Here is an 18,472-nt window from a genome sequence, read left to right as displayed (position 1 = left end):
AAATAACTGCACGTTGACAATGTGTCAAGCATGGTATAGACCACTTTCTCTATATTATTACACTTACTCTTTACAACAACGCAAAATAAATACTATTATCTGGATTCTATAGTTTGGGGAACTGAAATTTAGAGACAATCTAACTAATAGCTACCTTCCCCACCACCACTATTCTCCACCACCACCAAAAAAAAAAAAAAATTAAAGGCTGGAGTGAGGTTGACACCCCTTATTTGAGACCACTGGGCATTCTGCCACTCAATATGATTCTGGAGGATTTCAGTGACAAGACCCACCCTCCTGACCCCATGGGTGGCCCATCAGATTTGCTCTCCGAGACCCTCCAATGTCTTGCGAAGTCATAGAAGCAACAGTGCTGGGGGTGAGTCATGAAAGCAACATCTTGAAATGAGCTCTGTGCTCTGCAATTCACACAACTTCCCTGGCTCCTTCTTAAGGCCTGGTAGGCAGCTCTTTACTTTTTCCCTTTAGTTTGGTTTGCCACACAGCATCCTTCCAACAAGTGTTCTTTTACCAGACTGAATTTCTGTTGTGTTCAAACAAATAACCGTAAGGGATAACTTAATACTGAATAACACTGGGAAAGAAGCATGATTATCATCCTGAAATGGACACAGGAAGTGAGATTCCCATCTGTGATGCTGGAAGGTCGACAAGCACTGATGAACCTGATCAAACCAGTGCCTGTGGCCCTGGACACAGCACTCCTACGGTGGGTGGGCTCTCAGGAACTGGGCAGTTCACTGCTCAGGGGGAAGAATGCCAAGACCACAGGCCCAGAGGGTTGCTTCTGAATGCACAAGCTGAATTAAAACTACAGAATACATGCTCAAACCTTGGAATTCCCACCTCCAGGCAACAAAGAAAAAAACATGGTTTTTCTGTGAGTGCTAAAAGTATTCCTTTATCAAGTTAGAGTTGACCTGATAGAAAACCAACCCCAAATGATTGACAGGCTGTTATTCGACGAATCCGAATACCAGTTAAGTCCACAACATAGCAAAGTCTCTTAGTGAACATTTGGGACTTGATCAGGAAGGAGTGGAATTCTCCCAACTGGAACAGTGACATCTAGAGGGAATGAGGAAACCAGAGAAGCCCATTTAGTTCTTTTCCCACAAGAAAACAATGAAGAAGACCATCTTTTACAGACCAGAAAATACTTTATAGACAAGAAAAGCTTACAGGTTTCACACGGTGAGAGGCAGAGCCAGAATTCAAGCCAAGAAAGTCTGATCCAAACCCCAAGCTCTAAACCAGGGTTCAGCAAGCCCTTTCTGTGAAGGACTTTCCAGGCCTTTGCCGAAGGTCTAAGCTCCACCAGGGTAAGCAAAAGCAACTTCAGGTAACACATCAGCAAATGGGGGTGGCTCTGAGCCAACAAAACTTTATTTGTGGACACTGAAATTTGAATTTGATGCAGTTTCCACAGATCACTAAATATTCTTCTTTTGATTTTTGGAAAGAATTTTCAAATATTAAAATCATTCTTAGCTCATGAGCCATACAAAAGCAAACATTGCTGTCATTTGCCAACACTCACTCTTAACCATATTATGGCAACAGAAGTGACACAGATTCAAGCTGTGCTACAAAGCTGTAATCATCAAGACAGTATGGTACTGGCACAAAAACAGCCACTCAGGTCAATGGAACAGAATAGAGAACCCAGAAATGGACCCGCAAACGTATGGCCAACTAATCTTGGACAAAGCAGGAAAGAATATCCAATGGAATAAAGACAGTCTCTTCGGCAAATGATGCTGGGAAAACTGGACAACGACATGTAGAAGAATGACCCTGGACCACTTTCCTACACCATACACAAAAATAAACTCGAAATGGATGAAAGACCTAAATGTAAGATAGGAAGCCATCAAAATCCTCGAGGAGAAAGCAGGCAAAAACCTCTTTGACTTTGGCCACAGCAACTTTTTACTCAACACATTTCCGGAGGCAAGGGAAACAAAGGCAAAAATGAACTATTGGGACCTCATCAAAATAAAAAGCTTCTGCACAGCGAAGAAAACAATCAGCAAAACTAAAAGGCAACCGACGGAATGGGAGAAGATATTTGCAAATGACATGTCGGATAAAGGGTTAGTATACAAACTCTGTAAAGAACTTATCAAACTCAACACCCATAAAAACAAATAATCCAGTGAAGAAATGGGCAAAAGACATAAGTAGACACTTCTCCAAGGAAGACATCCAGATGGCAAACAAACACATGAAAAAATGCTCCACATCACTCATCATCAGGGAAATACAAATCAAAACCACAATGAGATACCACCTCACATCTGTCAGAATGGCTAACATGAACAACTCAGGCAACAACAGATGTTGGCAAGGATATGGAGAAAGAGGATCTCTTTCACATTGTTGGTGGGAATGCAAGCTGCCGCAGCCACTCTGGAAAACAGTATGGAGGTTCCTCAAAAAATTTAAAAAAAGTTGGGGTGCCTGGGTGGCTCAGTCAGTTAAGTGTCCAACTTTAGCTCAAGTCATGATCTCACAGTCTATAAGTTCAAGCTCTGCATTGGGCTCTGTGCTGACAGCTCAGAGCCTGGAGCCTGCTTCAGATTCTGTGTCCCTCTCTTGCTCTGCCGCTCACCCGCTCCTGCTCTCTCTCTCTCTCTCTCTTAAGAATAAATAAGACATTAAAAAAATTAAGTTCAAAAAAAATTAAAAATAGAACTACCTACAGCCCAGCAATTTCGCCACTAGGTATTTACAAGGGATACAGGTATGCTGTTTCAAAGGGGCACATGCACCCCCATGTTTATAGCAGCCCTATCAACAATAGCCAAAGTATGGAAAGAGCTCAAATGTCCATCAATGGATGAATGGATAAAGAAGATGTGGTATACACATGCAATGGAGTATTACTCGGCAACCAAAAAGAATGAAATCTTGCCATTTGCAACTACATGGATGAACTGGAGGGTATTATGCTAAGCGAAATTAGTCAGTCAGAGAAAGACAAATATCATATGACTTTACTCATATGAGAACTTTAAGATACAAAACAGATGAATATAAAAGAAAGGAAGCAAAAATAATATAAAAACGGGGGGGGGGGGGACAAAACATAAGAGACTCTTAAATATGGAGAACAAACCGAGGGTTACTGGAGGGGTTGTGGGAGGGGGGTTGGGCTAAATGCGTAAGGGGCATTAAGGAATCTACTCCTGAAATCACTGTTGCACTAGATGCTAACTAATTTGTATGTAAATTAAAAAAATAAATTAAACTAAATGAAAAAAAAAAAAAAGAAGAAGAAGAAGAAGTGCCACAGGTTTCCATGATTTCTTGCAACTGTGTCCAGGAAAGGCCCAGTGTAGATAAATATAGCACGTGCTTACTCTTTGGCTTACAAGCAGTAGGACATCACACTGTCAGGAATGGCAGTCTGCATTTTGGAACTGCCCGTATGGGCCACATGGTTGGCTGTTTAGAGGATGGAAAGTCAAGTATTCATTTCAAAAAAATAATAAAATAAAATAAAATAAAATAAAATAAAATAAAATAAAATAAAATAAAGTAAAATAAAATAAAGTAAAATAAAATAAAATATCACATTAGAAGGAGGAGTTTGAATGTTTGAGGAAAATACTCATGCTGACTTGAGGCCAGCTGAAACGCGTGTTATGCCAAGGAAGTAAAATACAAAGAGCCAGGCATGTTTACTTTGCATCTCATAAATGATTTATGAGAACTTTAATACGGCTACTGAGTATACTTTAGGCTTGTTAGACGTTTTATTTTTTGACCAGGGAAAACTTTGTAAACGAAGACCCTGATACGTTAGCTTGGATTCCAGAGCCAAAGATATGTTTAAGTACGTCGGGGCACCTTTCTCTCTGACCAGTCCACTCCCTGCTGCCATTCTGATCTATGTACATTTCTCCATGGTCACTACAACTCTGACATGAATCACATAAAGAAAGACTCCTTGTCTACTACGAATTCCACATCTGCTTTCAAGAAAGGCAGGGAAAGCAGATCTAGGGTGGAGGTGGGGGATCAGAGCAATGTTAGACTCAGTCACAGATGTAAGATACATTCAGCCAAAGCACGAGCACAATCTTATTGTCATCTTCATACAAGTGGCTGTGAGTGTTGAACACTTTAGAAAGCCCACACAAATCCACCATGTTGAGGTTCATCCCAGGACAGCAGGTGAACACATTTGTGCCCTGCATTCCCAGGGAGAGCAGCCTTGGGATTTGGGGAAAGAAATGAAACTATGTCTAGAGAGGTAGATATATCTTCCATCCATCATATCCCATTTTTTTCTTGGTTTCCAAGAAAGTCTATGTAAAAGAATTTTGAAGACATGTTCTTTCTATTTGCTAATTTATAGAGAGAATAGTAGAAAGGAGTAGAAATGGATAGAATGTGGATAAAGAGTGTTGGTTGAGAAATAAAGGCTTGATAGGAATTCTTACGATCAGTTCCTTTCAAAAGATTTGAGGACTGAATTTGTACCAGACATTTGGATGGATGATGCAGAGACACTAGGGTTTTAAAAGCCCTTATTTTCAGGAAATTAATTATATGGAGTCAAGTAGAATAAAATATGTACAATAAACAATGATGGTTAAATCAAGACTGGAAGGAAATACTCCTTTAATGTTGTAAGAAAAACACAGAAGAGCAGAAAGATCAGAAGTTCTAATCTTGCTTTTTGTTTGTTGCATCTGAGATACTTACCTGAAGGCCAGGACATTGTGAGAGCCCTTCTGCTTTCCCTCTTCAGGCCCCAGAATCTGAAGATCCATGCCCCAGCTCCACCCATTATAAGGCAAATAGAAAATTGCTGGCAACTTCATCAGGAGCCAGATACAAAAGGATGTAAAGTTTGGGGGAGGGCAGGGGTTGGTACCTATGTTCCTTAGGCCAAACTGGACCACTGCCTAATTTTGTATGGCCCACAGGCTAAGAACAATTTTCACATTGTCAAATGGGGAAAAAGATAAAAGGAATCAAATTCAAGTTTCAGTGTCTGTAAGTAAGGCTTATTGGAAGACAGACACCCCCATTCATTCACACATTGCCTCCGCTGCTTTTGGGGTGAACAGTTCAACAGAGACTCCATGGCCCACAAAGCCTAACACGTTTACATGCTGGCCCTTCACAGACAAGGTTCTCCAAGCCCTAGGTGAAGAATAAAAAGCCAAAGAACTGAGGAGGGAGAGAAAGATGGTGAGGAACTGGTCCCGGCAGCACTGTCATCTACAATTGTAAGAATCTGCGGGGGGAGGGGGGAGGTGGCACCAGGAGAGCCCACAGAGAAAGCCTTGTGCCCTCAAAAAGGTCGAAGCGAGGTGGAGAGACTAGGAAACCCATGCACAAATTTATCTATGGGTTGCACTGTTGTTTAAATCCAAATTAAAGGACAGACTGAACCTTCTTTGAAATTCTACACGTGCTGGAGCAGCTGAAAGGAAGCCTACTTTGTTATGGATCGAAACTCCCCACCAAAAGCACAATAAGTCTGTGTGTGTTTAGGAGGAAGGGGTGGATATGTGGAGACATACATATTGCAAATACCTTTTGAAAGGTCTATAGTGGGGAGTGAAACTGACATGAAGGACTGAGGTTTCACTTCTGACCATATCTATTTCAGTAGCGCTTAAGTATTGTCATAAGCATTCTAAGTAAGTGAATAAAGCAATCAAAATGGAAGAAAGCAAGAAAAAAAGAGAAGAGAAGGAAAGAAAAGAGAAGGCAAGGCAAGGCAAAGGAAAGCAAAGCAAAGCAAAGGAAAGAAAAAAGAAAAGATGCTCCATTAAAGAATTGTAACCACGAGTTTTGTGGGTTCAAAGGTAATGGCAGTCAGAGTTGACTATTCAGGAAAAGGGATATGGAAGAGGCAAATCAGGAAATGCTTTAGGAGGACATGACATTTGTAATAAGCCTTTAAGGATCAATAAGATTTGACAGGGTGACGAGGGCATGGTCAGCCAAAGAAACATTCAAAACCAACAAGAGTAGGAGTTCTCTGGCCCCAGTGAATAAAGGGTCTTCCCAAATGGTCTCCAAGCTTACTGATATGGGAAATATAGTTTCAAGGCTGATTTGGTTGTATGCACCGGGACACAGTCCACAAAATAATCAGCTGTGAAGAGAGGCTTGGCTACTTATTAGCACAGCTTGCAGCTTATAAGAAAATAACGAAAGAAGAGAAGGAGGAATATTTCTATCACAGTAAGATAAATGCTGAACATACCAGGCCATCGTGAATTCCAGCCACACTTGCTCAATGCTTCACAGTAAAATGACCAAAAGTGGATCAATCCGGTTTCCGAAGTAATTAGCAGCCATGCCTTTCTCGGATGCAAATGAACTTAAAACAGAGCCAGCTTGCAGGTTTAATGGTGGTCACTTTGACCTTCCTATCAGTACAGTCTGCCAGCAATTCTCACCTGATAATAAATGTCCTGAATTAGTATCTCTGCGGGTGGAGACTGAAAGTCTCTAGTTCTGTCACACTTCCAGGTGATATTTACGGATGAAAATGTGAGAGCCTCAATTCTAGAACGTGCACACCATTGCTCCATGGCATCTGTTGTTGATGACCCTACTAAAGACAAGTTGAAACATTTAAAGACGTAGCTTCCAATTTGACCTTTCCAATCTAGCAGCTTCGAATTGAGGAATTTGAAACCATGTCCTTTCTGGCTCATCTGTGCTCCGTTGAGGACTTCTTAGACTTAACGTCCACATTTCTTCCGCTTCTTTCCCCAAACTTCTTCCTCCAGTTTCTGAGGGAGGTAAGAGGAATAACCCTCATAAAGCATTTAGCACGAGGCCTGATACCTAGAAAAGGTCAAAAATGTTGATGCTTCCCGCGGTTGGATTCATCTCTTAAATCTCTTGGGTGGTTTGTCACAAGACTTCTCAGAAGAAACGGGAGAATGATCGCAGGTCCTTAAAGTGCAGCTGTAGTGAACCTCGTGGGCACTTGTGCTCCAGGCCATTGGCTGAACACAGGGCACTCAATGGTGCTGACTTTCAGTGGCTCTTTGCCCATTTCCAGGCAGTCAGCCTGGAGCTGCTCTCTGGAACAGTGGTTCTCAGCCTTTGCTCAACTGTGGAACCCCGGAGTCTGACAGAATCTGACCCCAAGGGTAGCTCCGGAGCAGTGCCAAGTCCCTGTGGTCGAAGCAGGGGTGTGAGCGCCCGGAGTCTGCCCTCACCACCCCTTCCCAGGGCCAGCTTCCCCACTAGGGGTCCATTTGGAAGCCAACCTTAAGTCTCAGAGTCTCTCAGAGTCTCTCAGAGTCTGCGATGGAATAAATTCGGTGTGAATGTTATAAAAGGGTCAAGAAAAGATTCTTAATCACTGGAAAGAGCAGAGTCCTGCAGTGAAGGCAAAAACCACTCTGAAACACTGCTTCCGTTATAAAATGAATGTTTAAAATAAAGCTAACCTGCCCAGATACGTGACAGCTTTGCGAAGAGTTCCTGCTAATTCCACGGCCCTAACACAGTGCCATTACCTACTTGGTACTTTTGGAAAGTTGGTAAGTGGAGAGAGAACAGGGGTGGAATCATACAATGTTCAATAAGGCCCTGGGCATAGTGACACAGCAGAGTTACACTACGGGGTCGACTCGGAGCTGCTTTGCCATACAATGTGAAGAACTGGACCTTTCTCCCAAACCACGGGACCTGAGGTTCTGGCTCTTCCACTCCAGGTGGAGCCAGGGCCCTGGGGGGAGAACAGAGGGGTAAGAAAAGCTGAGGGATGGAGAGAAGAAGAAGAGGGAGAACACAGAAAGCCCACACAGAGAAGGAAACCTCAAGAGGCCCTTCAGAGGGGGGACTCAGCCGGGGATCAGGGCATATTCGTTATCAGCTCATTGCAAGGCCTGCTTTCCAGTGAAGAAGCGTGCTTTCATACTTGCTCATACTCCCAGCACATGACTGAGAGGCTACATGACCACACTGCAGTTAGCAGCCCCTGAGGACGTTTGGGATGAAGCCCGAATTGCTGAACGTGACTGACGAGGCTCCTGTTGACTTCTCCAGACATGTCCCTCACCCCCCACCCCTCCCCCCCCCACCACCCTCCTAGTCACTCCCCACAGCCACACTGTCTTCTCCAGTCACACTTCATTCCCTTCTTCATTGATTTACCCAAGTGTCGATTGAGCACCTGCTACGTGTCATGTACATAGACTCTGTGCTAAATACCAAGGAGTCCCCAAATGTCCACCTGGAATCATCCGTTCTCTGTCCCTTCACTCCTGCTGTCGCACTCCCCCCCTGCCTGGACACTCCTTTCCCCTCTGCTGACCACCTCCTGCACCTCCTTCAGATGGAAGCATCCAGAGGCTTTCCTTCACCCTCCTACCCTCCCTGAGCAAGCTGGCTCTTCATCCGTGTGCTCCCACAGCACGCACCCCCTCTCCTCATCTTTGTCACACCCCCATGACACATCATTGCCAGACCCCATGGTCTTTGTCACCTTTACATGCCACATCATTGCCGGGCCAGCTGCCAGTCCCTCTGGGCTATGGCAGGGCGGGTCGGGGAACAGCATTGTGCCTGTGGTCCGGCCTTCACCGGGGATGTTACCTGAGAAATTAAGCCCTACAGAAAAAGAGTCCACGTGTTCTCAATCCTCCCAGGGAGGGCACGTTGCATAGGAAACGAGCTCATTCCCGAGCCACTGCGGACACCCCGGACATCCATGCTCAGTTCTCTCAGGGAACCCTCCGGGAGGGCCTACTGTCCATCCAAGCACAGAGCCCAGCACCCAGCATCTCTCAACAAATGTTCGTTCAACTATAAGCAAGTGAGGTGTCCAGGTGTGGGGACAAGGGGAAGAAGTCACTGTGTTCTCAGTCGCCTCTAAGTAAGGTCAATATCAACAATATCCCTTGCCCGCCTATTGGACTAAAACTCGCAGGGAAGATCAGAGCTAGTTTGAAGAAGCCGGAGAAACCGTAAGATCCGCAACTCTTTCAGCACCAGAGGAGCATTGTTCCCGTGGGTTCCAAGGCGGAGAACGACTTCTCACCTTGCCTTCCTTCACTGTCAGCCTTTACTCCTTTACTCGCTGGCTGCTTTTATTACATTCCCTTGCAGGTGCCTCTGTTTCTAATTAGAGCCCGGGGCCTGACCCCCTGAGAGCTGATAACAATTTTGCCCCGAGACATACCTGACCGGCTAACTGGAAAAGGCAGGTTAATGGTGTCTGCGCGGAAGGTATATTATTAGCAGTGAGTCTGTGAAGCAAATTCCCCGTGACTCTAATCTTCGGAATGCTGACTCCTGAGGTCAGTAATTGGGCCCCGCAGAATTCACCAGAGCAGCAGGCCTCAGCCTGTCTTCAGACCTCTTTGAAATTCAGTTCCTGAGGTCAGGGAAATAATTGCTTCATTTGAAGGGGGTGAAAAGAGAAGAAGGGAGAAGAAACAGCCTTCGTTAATTCTTCAGTTTATCAATGCACCATGTTCTCAATATCCCGGTCTAATTAAAATAACACAGGCTGCTTGAGAAACTCAATCATCTCCACGGTGATGCTTGTCAGTTTGATCCTCCTGCCCGCTCAGAGATGCCTAATGGCAGATAAGCCTGGCGTCTGGGACTCCCTCACTTAGTCATTAATTCAGCAACCAGGGTGCCACGATGCTCATTAACGTCCTTTGCCCCTGCTCTATTAAAACCTTTCATTAGCGGGGAGGATATTTTAATGTCACTGCTTTGCAACTTTCCAAAGAAAAATGCCAATGTAATCAACTTGAACTCTTGACCACCACGCCTAACGCAAATCTGCCTTCTTCTCATCCAGCCTGACTCTGGGCTCGGTTCACATTCCAGATACACTGACCATGATAATCTGGGCACCTGGTACCGCCTCGCCCGGAAGTGCTTGAACGTGGAATCATTCAGAGGATCTCTCTGAAGTTTGGCCCCTGGTGTTGTGACCCTGGCCACCTGAGAAAAAAGTTCCAGGCAAGATCCAGAGATCCACTTTTTCAGTTCATGATAAATGAAAGAGGGGTGAAGAGGAATGGGGTGGGGGGGGGGGGTTGTTGTTCTTTTGACTAAATCCCCATAACTCCCATGGGTCAGACTTAACTCCAGCTCACAATCTAGAGAAAACTGGGCACAAAAGAGATGTGAAAGGAGTAAACCAAAATTTACACTCCAGGAAAGAAAGGAGTCGGGGGAATCAGCAGCAAGTTCCTTGGCCAAGTGAGGCACCCACGCTGACAGAGATCCCGACACGTATCCAGTCCGGCCCGGCGTCTGTATGGAGGACCCACCGCAGACGTGAGGAGGCAACCATTGGCCGCTTCCTGTGGAGACCTGAGGCATGGATCTCTAATCCCCATGGCCTTGGCGCTTTGGGTCTGGTCCTTCAATACCCACACGAGCCTCCGCATCTGATTTGGCACCTGGGCTCAGGACCCTTCCTCTCCCCACACCATTACTGCGAGAGCCAGGGCCAAACTGGCCCCTGGGCCCCAGTTTCCTTCCAGTATCCGACCCAGAATCTGCCAGCTTGGCCACTGAAATGGCCCCTTTGACCTGTCTTGTTGACAAGCTGTTAGCCTTGGCGAGGGCATACGATCTCGACAGCTTTCAGAGGCAGTCAGCACGCCTAAGTGGTGGGGGTGACATGACATGATGACAAGACAGGGTAGTGGGTATAAACCAACTCCACTTGAAACAAGAAAATGTTTTAAAAACCAGATTACCGTTTCCCTCCCTGTGCCCTAAAAGGCCAACATTTTACATGGGATTATAATAATTGTAAAGACCCTTTAAAAGTTTCCCCTTCTGGTAATTGCAACGCAGATGCAAATATTCCTTTCGCTTCTCAGGCCACAGCAGAAAAGCACTAGAAAGGAAATATATCAAAGCTCAGAGGCTGGAATTTTAAAAATGAGATTCCGATGTGTCTTATAAATCTGACAGAAAGATGCAAAGAGACCCTTCAAGCCGGCGTGGGCAAAACATGCCTGGAATCTGGTCTGTGACCTCACCTGGCCACTTGCTTCATTAAATCTGCTGCTTTGGGGCACGCACAGGTCTGGGGTCAGCTGGGATGTTTTCGTCCCACGTATACCACGCAATATTGTTTGCTCGCCTTGGGGCTGCCCAGCGTCCTGCCTCCTGCTCAAGTGTCATGACTCGGCCAAACTCAAGAGGCAGGAAACTGAGCTGGACGGATCACTGGTTTCATCTCCAGTGACAAATCCCTTGTTGTGACGTCTTTCAGAGACAGGAGATTGCCCAGGGGTGGGGGAGGCAGGGAGGAGGCTGAAGTGGGAAAAGGGCAGGAGATGAGTCTTCACCAAGATGGCTCCTGCTCCCCCAAACCACCTGCACGTGGGCACATCTGTCCTGCTTTCGATGCTACCTCATGCATATCCATCCAGAGAGAAGGTGGAAAAAAGTGCCCGGGAGTGAAGCCCAGGGAGAGACCCTGAAAGAAATTTGCAGGTGTTCAGGAGCCAAATAATTCTAGGCTCAATGCTCTCATTCCCAAGATCAGGCAAGAGACTTAGCCTTCTGTGTCTTCGTTTTCACATCAGTGAAATGGGGATACTAACATTCATGCGTCACGGTTGTCAAGAGGAATGAATTCAATAACATACGCAAAACGCCTCTCATAGACAACTGATCCTTTATTAATAAATGCCGGATCCTTTCGCTTTCCTTTTCCAGATTATCTGCTACAGGTTTGCCAATTTAGTAGGGCAAGTAAAGGGAAGACCTGAGAAACACAATTCTGTTCTCTTAACAAGGGGGGAAACACAGACAAGATGAAATCAAGGCTCTTGAACCTGAGAATCATTCCCAGCGAGAAGACATATTTGTGATGAGAAGATTCATGAGGCACCAGCCCTTTTACTTTAAAAACCATTAGATACTTGTCCAACCCAGTCACCCAGATGAGTGACTGACATGATCACAATCTGTTGGATTCATTTTCCCAAAAGGCCAGCTAGTCATGGAAGTACCATATGGATGACCTTGTTCAACGGGTGTATTTGCTTAGCAGTCTAGCCCACATGCTTACCCTACTCGGGTCCTAGGAATTCCCTTTCCTGGCTCCTACTTTGCCACCATGTCTCAAAGTCCAGCTCTCCTACTTTCTTTCTGGAGTGCAGACTTTTGCCAGGAGGACCTGAGAGAAGGCAGAGAGAGAAAGAGAGAGAGAGAGAGAGCCCTCCTCCTATGGCCCAGCGCACCATCCCATGACAAAGAGCAATTTCTCTCAAGGGGATTGACATTGAGAACCTCCATTCCCTTACTCCTTGCTCCCTTGCAAATCAATGATGCCTAGTGATTGCTGATAATATTTGTTCAACTTCAATATGTAAAGGAACGGTCATATTTACACATAGCTACATGTAGACCAGTTTGTTGTTATAGATCCTTCTGCTGCACAAAGTGAAGGATGCACGCCTTAACTCCATAAGCTTCCGGAAGTCCTCACCATATCAGGTCTGAGTCTTTTGGAACACAATCACTCCACAAAAAACACCCACAATTTTATAAGAACAGACAACAGTTTGTAACACACACACACACACACACACACACCACTTCTCCCAAAGATACCCAGCTAAAATATAAAATATGCAATAGATGTTGCCCAAAACAAAACAAATATGATTAAAACCTCATTCTGGTTATTCCCAAGTCTTTTGCAACAGTGGTTGGGTATTTGCTTATTGACTCATTGCTTATTTACTCATTCATTCAACAGATGCTATTTAGAGACAGGCACTGTTCTACAAAACAGGGACACGGCCTGTCCTCACAGGGTTTAAAATTAAGAGTTCATTGTGATCCTTTCCCAGAACTAAATGCATGTGTATATGTATGCATACATTTAAAGAAAACAAAAAAGCAAGCTTGTTTCAAAGACTTGAATCGAAGTCTAAGATTCTGTTCACGTAATTCTTTTTCCATGTATGCCCATTTAGGCTTAAAAAAACACATGAGGGACTGGGCACTGGATATATATTGCCTTATCCGGCACTTGCCCGTTCTTCTAACACTGCTTCCTCTTCTGTGTCCTCACAGACCACCCATTTAATGATCGATTGCATTCTTAGCCAGAATTTACCTTTTTTATTTTAAAATAAATATGTTCACCATTTCTAATCTAATGCACTTCCCAGATTCACACAATATGTCTGTGTCTGTATATTAAAATGTTCATAAGAGCAGGGCTCCTGGGTGGCTCAGTTGGTTAAGTGTCCGACTTCAGCTCAGGTCATAAACTCGTGGTTTGCGGGTTTGAGCCCCGCATCGGTCCCTATGCTGACAGCTCAGAGCCTGGAGCCTGCTTCAGATGCTGTGTCTCCCTCCCTCTCTGCCCCACCCCCACTCACGCTCTGTCTCTCTCTGTCTCTCAAAAATGAATAAACATTTTAAAAAATTAAAATGTTCCTAAGAGCGATTATAATTGCAAGTACAATGTTTTCTGGCATGCCAGGTCACAATCTCCCTCCAACAGTGAATGTGCCCAAGGATGTAGGTGCTAACATTCTGTTGAGTCTTTATTTAGTTTTGATTTAGTGACCATCACTGTGCTGAGATCGCCATACTCACTTTCCTCTTTACTTCCCATAGTAGCCCCAAAAAGTAATTTATTGACAGATGAAGACGCTGGGGCTCCCTGAGAAGCCCTCCACCCAGATAGTTGATCGCAGAGCCAAAAGTTAACCTCCAGATTGAATATTGAGAACTACTGCCCCAGGAGAGAGCCTGGGGGAGGAGAAAACATGGGCCTTTGAACTACAGTCATGTCTAGATTTTTAGAGGTCTTTCCAAAACATGTCAGGGGTTTCCCTGGGTTTTCTTTTCAGATAAATGCTCCAGTGTTGACTCCTCTGTGTCTAAGCTGGCTCAAATGAAAGTATATTTATTTCTGTGGGAATGGTAGAACATGGGATGGGGGAGATTCTTTCTCTGCACAGCTGTCTCTAATCTCAGAAGGTCAAATCTCCAAAGCTGATAGACCATCATTCAAGTTGGTGGGTCCACCAGAAAGACCTAAGCCCTCTCGTGATCGCTGGGATTTGGTACCAGCACAAAGAACCTTTTAGAACCTTTTGCATAACAGAACCTTTCAATGGGTTAAAAAGAGAAACTGAGCTTATATCTTCTTCTTGCTGCCATGGTTCAAGAGCAGAACTTTGAAGATTCCTTGTCTGAAACAGTCCTCATGGTGGTCCTTTAAGCAAAGCCATCCAGTTGGTGCTCAAAACAAACTCTGCAAATATCTTGCATCCTAGGTTGAGTATTAAAATATAAATTATTTGGAAACCACAACCAATTACAGATTCATAGCATCATCTTGTGTGACGGGCAGATGATATTTGGTAACAGAATATATCCCTATTTCTGGAAATAAAAATCCTGTCAGGAATACTAATTTTTTTTATATAAATGTTTATTCATTTTTGAAAGAGAGAGAGATGCATGAGCGGGGTAGGGGCAGAGGAAGAGAAGTATAGAGGATCCAAAATGGGCTCTGTGCTGACAACAGCAATCCTGATATGGGGCTTGCACTCACAAACCGTGAGATCATGACCTGAGCTGAAATTGGACACTCAACTGACTGAGCCACCCAGATGCCCCAGGAATACTAACTTTTTCACAAACTTTTTCTGTCCCAAAATGCCTGAGGGATAAGACACACTCCCTCAGTCACAGCAGCCATCTCTAGGCATGATTTAGGATTGAGTAAGGAATTTGGTGTCCCGTATAGGGGTTACAGGCTCTACAATATCACAATCTGTCAGGGAGAGAATGTACTTTACAAAGCCCCACAGGCGATTAGAACGTGCCCATTCATCTTGCCCAACACTTCTCTCCTCCTATCTTTGTATAAAGATATAAAGTGAAAATACTGGGGCGCCTGGGTGGCGCAGTCGGTTAAGCGTCCAACTTCAGCCAGGTCACGATCTTGCGGAACATGAGTTCGAGCCCCGCGTCGGGCTCTGGGCTGATGGCTCAGAGCCTGGAGCCTGTTTCCGATTCTGTGTCTCCCTCTCTCTCTGCCCCTCCCCCGTTCATGCTCTGTCTCTCTCTGTCCCAAAAATAAATAAATGTTGAAAAAAAAATTTTTTTTTAAAAAAAGAAAAAAAAAAAAAAGAAAATACTCTCCCCAAAACAACCAAACACCAAGAGGCTACTGAGGCGTCTATAACTTATAACAGATACTTAAAATAATCATTTACTCAGCTAAGCTATGTTTACTGGGAAGGGCCACAAAAAAAACCTAACATTAATCCATTAAAGAATATAATATGATACATCCTAGTACCTTTGGACAGTAATTATTATGGTCCTACACATGCTACCAAACTTGAAAATAAATTTACTATTTGCTTTTTAGTGATTGCAACTTATATTTACAAAGCCAGATTAGCAGCCTTTACTAAGAATATATACATTCTCCAGGGAACCTGGGTGGCTCAGTCAGTTAAGCGTCTGACTTTGGCTCAGGTCATGATCTCATGGGGCTTGAGCCCCGTGTTGGGCTCTGTGATGACAGCTCAGGGTCTGGAGCCTGCTTCGATTCTGTGTCTCCCTCTCTCTTTGTGCCTTCCCCGCTTGTGCTCCCTCTCAAAAGTAAATAATAAATGTTTAAAAATTGTTTGAAGAATATATACATTCTCCTTTTCACTAGTACTTTAAAGATTTTCCCTTACATGAATTCTCTATCATTTAACCAAATTTTCATGTAAAACTATTAGAGAAAAATGAAATATTTTACACTATTTTCTTAAAGAATCCCTAAACATAATAAACATAAATGGCCTAGATTTTTTTTTAGATGCTCTAGAATCTGAACATAAAATAAGCCATCTGTTGTTTAATGACTTTCATTTAAAGAACTTGCAAATAGGGGCACTTAGGTGGCTCAGTTGGTTAAGCATCCAACTCTTGATCTTGACTCAGGTCATGATCTTACAGTTTGTGAGTTCCAGCCCCACATCAGGCTCTGTACTGACAGCACAGATCCTGCTTGGAATACTCTCTTCTTGTCTGTTCCTAGCCCACTCATTCTCTCTCTCTCTCTCTCTCTCTCTCTCAATAAATAAATAAACTTTATTAAAAAAAGAACTTACAAATAGATTTATTCTGTTATTACCCTCCCATCATTCCCATTTGGAAAAATAAAAGCAAGGAAGTTTTTTTTTGAAATAAAATACTAATCTTTGTTGCATTCATTGCTGCTAAGAATACAACACATAGTCAGCCAAACTTCCTGGGATGTGAACAGGTGAATTTAAGTCAAGTAAGTAATCAAATTAGCAGAGTTTTCCCAAAGTGAAAGTATGACTTATACCTTTCCTTTCTGAAGAGACTTACTTGCTGTTTTCATCTTAAGTCTTCAGCCATTACTAGAAGAGAAGTTAAAGGAGTCTGCAGGAGAATTTCCATTCTAGGCCAAGCAGCACAGCTTTGGGCTCGCCTCATTGTCAGTGTGCTTGAAGTTGCACAACCAGGGGTTAAGCATGGGATCCACTCATGTGTTTGTCATTGTAAGGAAAACTGGTCCCATATGCCCACATGCATGCGCACACACCTCATTTCATGTCTGGACTTCAGACATGTGCAACAGCACATAACGATGTCAAGGAAATGGCAACCTGTTCCTGCTTAAACCCACTTACAAGAGAAAACTGCATTCAGATGACCTATTCAAAAGGTGCTTTAACTTTATTCCAAGTGGCCGGCAGGAGAGCTTGCTTGAAATGAGCTGATTTTTACCTTTTTAAAGAATTTGAGTTATCAATATTTTTAATTATAAGATTCATTTTGATCAAGTGTCCAAATCAATCTCCAAGGAGTTTTCCTTGCTTTTTCCTAGGTTTACAAATAGCATGTGTCCAGGGCGCCTGAGTGGCTCAGTCAGTTAAGCATCCGACTCTTGTTTTCAGCTCTGGTCATGTTCTCACAGCTCTTGGGTTCCAGCCCCACATCGGGCTCTGCAGCTGGCAGTACGGAGCCTGCTTGGGATTCTGTCTCTCCCTCTCTCTCTGCCCCTCCCCTGCTTGCGCTGTCTCTGTCTTCTCAAAATAAATAAGTAAACTTAAAAAAAAAAGTTACCTTAAAAAAAAATCATGTGTCCAACAGGGCAAAAGCATCAAGTTGAAATCACAGTTGACCTTCAGGCATGAGAACTGGGAGGGTGTTGGGAGCTAGGAATGCCATTCAGTAGAAAGAGAAAGGGATTCTGATGTAAGTGGTGGAAGTCATATAACAATTTGGGATAAGGGTTCTTACACACACACACACACACACACACACCTGCTTCAGCAAAGCTGCCGCAGGATTTCTCCTAGGGCATTTTCATTCCCACAGCCCTAACACTAGGCCAAGTTATGTGAACTGATCCATTTCATCTACTTTGAGCCAGTGTATCTGATTCACACAGGTTCACAAGGTTTTGCCAACTTCCCACGGTATTAAAGAGTCTGCTGCCCTACAATGATTGAATATCTTAGTCCTCTGAACTCACCAGCATCTTGGAGGGCACTGAGAGCCTTTGCCTTCAGTCCACCCCAAACTACCCCAACCCTGCCATCAACAGACACGTGTTCTGTCAGTGTCCGCAGTGAATTATTGGAGAGCACTGGGGACACTCCATTGTTCAATGTCACCGTATAGCAATCCTAACTTGAGGTCCCCAGACTGTCACCTTTTCCACGTTTACTTACGGCTCTATGACCACAAGAAGTATATAGTGCTAAAAAAAAAAAAAAAAAAGCCTGGCTGCACACACACTGAGACCGTTCTCACATCCCAAAAGGCCTGTGGCAGAGTCAGCAACAGAACAAAAGATACGTAAGGGTAAAGCCATTTTTCTTCCCCAGGTCCCCTTTCTGTTGATGAAATTGGAAGCACACTTGCTGGTTCAGGGGGAAGAGGTGGCAATTATCCCATCCACCTGGGTCCTAAATCTGCTACCCCGGTGATGACCCCTTGATGACTCCATGGGCGCAATTTCCCATCTCTCAAATTTTGCCTCTTCCCGTAGACCTTGTGTGGAGGAAGGCTGAACTCGGGAACCAGTTTCTGATTCCAAGAACGCAATGTTCTCTCTCACACTGTTTCCAAGACAAGGGAGCAATGCCAGTTATGAATCTGAGCACACGGATCCAACAATCCTCTTGAAAAAAAGACAAAAATACCAATTTTCAGTCCAGCAAAAAACGCATGCCTTCAGTTCAAGGAAAATGCATTCCTGTTCGACACAGAACGAAAGAAACACATTTTTAAAGATGAAGTACCCTGGAATCCCTGCTAGCAGCGTACCTTCAGCTACTCCTGTCACAAAACTGCCATTATGAAGCTAGTATTAATCAGTTAATTAATATATTATTGTTAATCACGTTCAGCATGTCTAAGAGGCTCTTCAAAGACACAACTTAACTATCCACGCACCATC

General features: G+C 44.1%; 1 long non-coding RNA gene across 1 annotated transcript in view; it reads right to left on the bottom strand.

The window, feature by feature from the left end:
• LOC122474288 overlaps positions 1–7,218 on the bottom strand; it is a 37,032-nt gene extending 29,814 nt beyond the window's left edge. Inside the window, exon 1 of the long non-coding RNA XR_006294886.1 lies at positions 6,260–7,218. This is a non-coding gene — a long non-coding RNA (uncharacterized LOC122474288). The remainder of the gene's footprint in view (positions 1–6,259) is intronic.
• Positions 7,219–18,472: the final 11,254 nt, after the last annotated feature.

This window comes from Prionailurus bengalensis, chromosome D4 (genome assembly GCF_016509475.1).
Source record: "Prionailurus bengalensis isolate Pbe53 chromosome D4, Fcat_Pben_1.1_paternal_pri, whole genome shotgun sequence".
NCBI classification, from domain to species: domain Eukaryota; kingdom Metazoa; phylum Chordata; class Mammalia; order Carnivora; family Felidae; genus Prionailurus; species Prionailurus bengalensis.
The sequence above is the reverse complement of the archived record's forward strand: the minus strand, read 5'-3'. Positions and strand labels throughout refer to the sequence as shown.